Below are 6,929 nucleotides of genomic sequence, written 5' to 3'. Positions count from 1 at the left end.
AAATCAAGGTTTCTCTATGGGAATTTGTATATTTTTAAAGTATTTTCAAGCCGTGGATGCTTGAATCCATGGATAAAAAGTCTGTGGATGTGGAGGGCTGGCTGTATACAAATTAAAAAGTCATGATTTAAAATTGACTGGGTAGGCCTGTCAGAAGAGATGCATCATTAATGTTGTTTTAAATGCTGTCAGCATCTTCAGCTGTCCTCATTCTTCCGGCAGGTCATTCCACAGAAACCTCATTAGATTCTTGGACATAATCTATTAGTTTTCAAGACAAAATGCTAGTCAGTAATGCCTGGTAGACTCTGAAATGGGTGATGATCTCTCAAATTTTACTTTTGCGAGTTTCTCATCCTCCTCTTACCATCCCTACCTATCCACAACTGAAGTCCTGAAATCTGTGATTCTCACACATCCTTGGGCATTAGCCTTTCAGTGCTTACCAGACAAATTTAATCTCTAACTTCTAAGACTTTGCACAGGAAAGGTTAAAATGTGTCATGCTCTCCCCTTCCATTTTCAAATTTCCATTAAGACTTCACAGTGTCCTGAATCCTGATCAATTTCAGATGGTTTTTCCCCTCCAATTTGGTTGTGCGTTTTTGTTTTTAAAAAAGCACAATTCCACCATATTCCTGTAAAGAAACCAGAAGCCAATCTGTCCTATCTTTGTATCACTGGTTGTTGCCAACAGTCAACTATTCCTGGCCTTGGCTGTTAATATCACAAAGGGGTATTAGCGGCAAAGAGGTTGTTGACGTGCCCTTTCACTGTTGCTGCTAGAATGTATTGAAACTCAACCAGAATTTATAAATATCAGCATCCAGTCATTTAAAAAACATGTCATGGGAAATGAACCACACAACTTTTGGCCACCTACATTTTGCTGGGATCGGCTGGCACAAAAGTATGTGTGCAAGGGAGAGAAAGCGTATATGTGTGTACACATACACACACACAAATTCTTTTCCTTTCCATTCATCTAGAAGCCACACATTTTCTGGGCCTGAATCCAAGGGAAATTACAGTCAGCCCTCCATATTCACAGATTTGTTTATCTATGGATTCAAGCATCCATGGCTTGAAAATATTTTAATAAAAATATGTAAGTTCCAACAAACAAACTTGATTTTGCAGTTTCATACAAGGGACACCATTTTTGCTGTGCCATTGAATTCAATGGAACTTGAGCATCCATGGATGTGGATATTCATGGGGGGGGGGGGGGGCTAGAACCAAACCACAGCAGATAACAAGGAGCCACTATATACAATAGTGCAGTTAATAAGAGAGCTGCTTGAAAAGATGGAGAAGAGAATACTTGTTAAGAAGACTTCAAGACAGAGATCCGACAGTGTGTTTGCATAGACTATATCGACAGTGGCATGACTAGGGTTGGTGTCATCCAATGTAGGTGCCCAAAATGGGCTGCCAGGGGGTTGCCCTGTTCCTGGCTCAATCACCTGTTTGGAATAAATCCAAAGAAGAAAGCCTTAGGATTCTCTGAAGATGCCAGCCACAGATGATGGTGAAACGTCAGGAAGAAACTCTGCTAGAACATGGCCACATAGCCTGAAAAACCCACAAAAAACCTTAAGATAGGGTCACTGTAAGTTGGAGTCAACTTGAAAGAACATACTAGTAAAGTGCAAAAGTGCCAGCATGGTGTGTAGTGATTTGGCCAACAGACTTGGGACACCCTGAGAGTTGAAGCCCTGGTGGCGCAGTGGTTAAATGCCTGTACTGCAGCCATGCACTCAAAACCTACAAGGTTGCAAGTTCAAGACCAGCAAAGGGGCTCAAGCTTGACTCAGGCTTGCATCCTTCTGAGGAGGTCACTAAAATGAGTCCCCAGATTGTTGGGGGCAAATTAGCTTACGGTTGCAAACTGCTTAGACACTGCTTAGGCAGTTTGAAGCGGTATGTAAATGAAGCTTGTTTGTTTTTTGTTTTTGAACTCAAATCCTTGCTCAGCCACAGAAACCCACTGAGTGACCATAGCATTTATAGTAATAGCATTTACATTTCTATACTGTTTCATAGTGAACTCAGCACTCGCTAAGGTGGTTTACTATCTGTAAACCAATTGCTCCCGAGAAGCTGGATACACATTTTACTGACCTACGAAAGGATGGAAGGCTGAGTCAGCCTTGGAGGCCTGGGATCAAACTCACAGCCTTGTGGCTGCAGTACCAACATTTAACCACTGTGCCACCCATGGGCAAGTCACACTGTCTCAGCCTCAGAGGAAGGTAATGGCAATGCTCTTGTTGAAGGTATGCAACAACGGGGATGTAGAAGCTCAAATTCCAAGGCCAGTCCTTCCACCTCAAAGCATGAAACATCTCTGAGCGTGAAGTGCCCTGCCGTGCAGAACATGGTCTGAACAATAGCTTACCTGAAAGACAGCTGGACAGGAGGTTGCAGCTGCTAACCACAACCACTGCAGGGAAAAAGAGAAAGACAGCCCAGGAATGTCAAGAGATAGCATATGGAAGAGGGTGTTAATGGCTTCCAGGAAGGCCTAGGAACAATGCATACAATTCTCTGGGCCTCGGCCAACACAGAGATGGTTATTTCCTCCCTGGTTCGGTTTTAACTCTCCTTTCCAAAATGACTTTCCTCCCACAAAATGAAGTTCCATTCACAGCAAGGCAGTGGGGGAAGTGTTGCTGGGGGGAGACTTAAGACCCCCTGAGTTACATTTTCCTGGCTGCTATCAGAGCTTCATTCCCAGCTCCCAGGCCTGACATATCCTTGATGTTTTATTTGCTCAACTCTTTTGCCTCCGATTGCAAATTGGCACCGAATCTGAGAGGCTTTCTCTTACCTCTTGCGCAGCGCTCCTTTGCAGCTTTTGCAAATGTGCAAAGGACCACAGGCCCTAGTCTTCCTGACAGACATTTTATGGGGAGAGGGGATGGAAACAGCAAGGCACTACCTTGCAGAAAAGGAATCCCACCCGCTCAGCTCTCCATTGTCACAGAATCATAGATTCATAGAGTTGGAAGGGATGCCAAGGGCCATCCACTCCAACCCCCTGCCATGCAGGAAGACACAGCTAAAGCACAACTGAGAGGTAGCCATCCAATCTCTGCTTAAAGGCCTCCAATGAAGGAGAGTCCATCACCCCTTGAGGAACTCCATTCTAGTGTCAAAGACCTCTTTCCATCAGTACATTCTTTCTAGTGTATTTCTGCGGAATCTCTTTTCCTGTAGTTTGAATTCACTGGTTTTTATCTTACTCTTTGGAGCAGTAGAAAACAAGCTCGCTCTACGATCTCTATGGCATCCCTTCAGGTAATATGGCTGTCATATTATGTCTCAGCCATCTCTTCTCCAAACTAAACTTATCCCTCCCTAAGCTGTTCATAGGGCATCTTCAGATGGCTGCTCCTGGAGTATTCTGGCCACAAAGCTGCACCAAATTCCCCCATAACCTCCACACCCCAAAACAGTGCTGGACAGATGTCTATACACACCATATCTACACCATTGTGCCACTCAGTGCCACTATCGCTGGCACAAGTCGCTCCTTCTGAGGCTGAACATGAGGCACCCAGCATCGATCAAATGGCTGGGCACCTTATTGTGACCTCAGAGGTAGTCACTCAGAGAATCGTAGAATCATAGAGCTGGAAGAAACCACAAGTGTCATCCAGTTTGACCCCATTCTTCCATGCAAGAAGACACAATCAAAGCACCCCAACCTCTGTCTAAAAACCTCCTCCGGTCTTCAAGGCAGCGTGTTCCATTGTCCAGCAGCTCTTACTCTCAGGAAGGTCTACCTAATGTTGAGATGGAATCTCTTTTCCTGTAGTTTGCCTCAGCTGCTCTGGGTCCTATTCTCTGGGGCAGCAGAAAACAAGTTTGCTCTCTCCTCAACATCATACCCCCCCCCCCGCACTTCCTAGTGACCCCCCTGGAAAGCCATGGTTGCAAGTCAGGATGGGCAGTATTGGGATGGATGGACCATGGGTCTCACTCTGTAGAAGGCAGCTCTTTAAGTCAAGATGGGATATCTCTTGTAGTGACAGCATGGGAAAGGTCACCCTATGAATTTCTGGTTCAGCTACTCCTTCATTTCTGTGCACAAGTCAAAGTGCCAGCTATGACCTCTAAAGCTTTGTACCACTTGGATCCAAATACAAGTGTACCTCGATTTAAGACGCTTCGCTTTAGAGCGCTCACTTTGTCTCTCAGTGCCATATTCTGCCCCTTTATTTATTTATTTATTTATTTATTTATTTATTACTTTTGCATCCTTTTTAGGCTTCCTGTTATTGCTCAGTTATTAAATGATAGTGTAAATATATTTTTATACATACTGGCAAGTGAAAAAAAGCTGCAATTCACTTTAAGGCAATATTCACTTTACGGCAGAGGTCTGGAAACTAACCCCTCAGATTAGTGGGGTTTGCCTGTATTTTGTCATTGTTGTTAGGTTTAATTGCCATTTAAACCATTTTAAATCAATGTTTTCAATATGACAGTTCATGTAATTGCTTTTGAACTTTTGTATTCATTGTTTTCACTGTATTTTTTTTTAACCTACCATATCACTTGAAGGAACACAAAAACAACAATATGCCTTGGATCCTATATTGAAAGAAAGGTGGGATAAATAAATAAATGGACAACAACTCCCATAATCCCCCTTATCATGGATTCTGGGAACTGTTGCCTCAAATGTAACTTTCCCTAGCTTTGCTTAAATCTCTGGCTCTTGATACAACCCAGACGCAAGCTTTGTAAAGCAAACAGAAGGTGTGCCTTTTTTTCTCCTTCCAAACTATTGTTCTGGTTATTCCCCAATTTATACAGTGTTAAGTCCTCCATAAGTAAACAAAAGCATGAAAAAAGAACAACATCTCTCATGTGCGCATTGCCAGTTTTGAATAAAAGGCTTGCTGAAACACACTGAACTGATCTTCTTTTTCTATGGTATAAGAACCTATCCCTATTCTTTCCATGTTATTTTTTGGCTCTGGTACCAAAGATTTGGTTGAAGAAGGCATGCCCAGGATAACATCTATTTTCAGAACCAGTATGGTGTAGTGGTTTGAGCATTGGACTACAACTCTGGACACCCAGTTGGGTAAGTCACACTCTCTCAGCTCCAGAAAACCCCATGTTGGGGTTGCCATAAGTAGGAAACATCCTGAAGGCGTACTTCAATAACAACTACTACAACTTTAGGGGTTTTTGTGAGGTTTTCGGACTATGTGGCCATGTTCTGGAGGAGTTTATTCCTAATGTTTCACCAGCATCTGTGGCTGGCATCTTCAGGTGGTGGACTTCTCTTATTGTTATGAGATGGCTGGAGATGCTGTGTGATTCCTGCTCCTCTTCTTATATTATAAATTTCTCCATCACTTCCATAGTTGTCCACACATGAAAAAAGTGTGGACTTTAATAAGGGCAAAAAGCCAAAGAGGCTCAGAGGTTGAATGAGCATCTCTCAGGGCTGTTTTAGTTCTGTATTCTTGCATGCCAGGGGACATGTCAGGATTTACACCAGATGGCCTTTGTGGTCTACTTTGTCAACTGAGGTATATAGGCATCCATGGGGTATTCTGTAAATTAGGTGCACCTGTATCTGTTCTGCAACTGAAAATGAGATCTCTTCTCCTGATATAACATTAACCATGCCTATAGCACTGATGGGAGGTAGTATGGCATAGCAGTTTGAGTATTGGGCTATAACTCTGGTGACCAGATTCAATTTCCAAGTCGGCCATTAACCCCACTGGCTGACCCTGGGCAAGTCACACACTCTCAGCCTTAGGAGAAGGCAATGGCAAACGTTCTCTGAACAAAGCTTGCCAAGAAAACTCCACAATAGGTTCCCCTTAGGGTCACCATAAGTTGGAAATTACTTGAGGGCACACAACAACAACCATTGCCAAACTATTGTTTCTGCCAGCAGTAAGATACGTTTTTGGCAGGGGAAGCCATTCCATGGGCAAGAGCACAGCTCTCTTTGCTCCTCCATGATTTCTGGATTTATCCTTTCTGCTTTACAGGAACCTGATTCCCCCAAATGCAAACAGCAACCAATCCCTCACTTGCAGAAGGGTGGCAGTTAACCATCTTTCTGCTTTTCCATCTTTTTCTTTTAAAAAAGAAAAAGAAAGCGGCAAAACAGACAGGCTTGTGTTTCCAGCAGCCCTTGCCCACATGTACGGAAACAATATGCAACCAGAACAGATGCATTTCCATCATTAGGAACAGTTGGCCTTTAAACAAAAAAGCAAAATCTCATGGCCTCTTCTCTAGATCCATTGCATTAGTATCATTCTTGCTTCTTCTTCTTGTATTCAAAGAGGAGTGTTTATTGTTTGGCCACTTAAAAAGCAGAACTCAAGAGACCTAAAAATATCTTCTGTATTTGTTTCTATATTTATATGACATTATTTGCATGGCCCTTATGAGCAGGAACTGGCAAATTGTAACAAGGAGGGAGAAGGGTTTAGTCTCTGGCTTGGCAGAGGAGATAGCACAGCAGCGCATAGGAATATATGTGTTGAGGGCATAAGTCGATGTACAACAGGCCTGGTTCCTTGGCAGTTCATAGCCATAAATAGGAGTAACAGTGATTCACAGCTGGCAAAAGCAAAAAATAAAACCCCACTCATGAGCACCTAACGTCTCTAAGCATTGGATCAAGAGCCATTTTCTTTAAAGCTGCAATTTTCACATGGAGTGGTACACTAAAGGTAGGGTGACCAGACATCCTCCTTTTCCAGGACATGTCCTACAATTCTGTCCTGGAGGAATTCCCAAAAATCTTCCATTTCATGCATGACTAAGGGGTCATTCAGACAACATCTTTTTGTTTTTTAGTGCGACTATGCAAATAATTGCACTCATGCATTCCAGGTTTGTTGTTCACATTATGGAACAGCAACTGTGTGCATCTCTGC

Source organism: Sceloporus occidentalis, unplaced genomic scaffold (genome assembly GCF_023333645.1).
Source record: "Sceloporus occidentalis isolate IW3139 unplaced genomic scaffold, rSceOcc1.0.p SCAF_2, whole genome shotgun sequence".
NCBI classification, from domain to species: domain Eukaryota; kingdom Metazoa; phylum Chordata; class Lepidosauria; order Squamata; family Phrynosomatidae; genus Sceloporus; species Sceloporus occidentalis.
The sequence above is the reverse complement of the archived record's forward strand: the minus strand, read 5'-3'. Positions refer to the sequence as shown.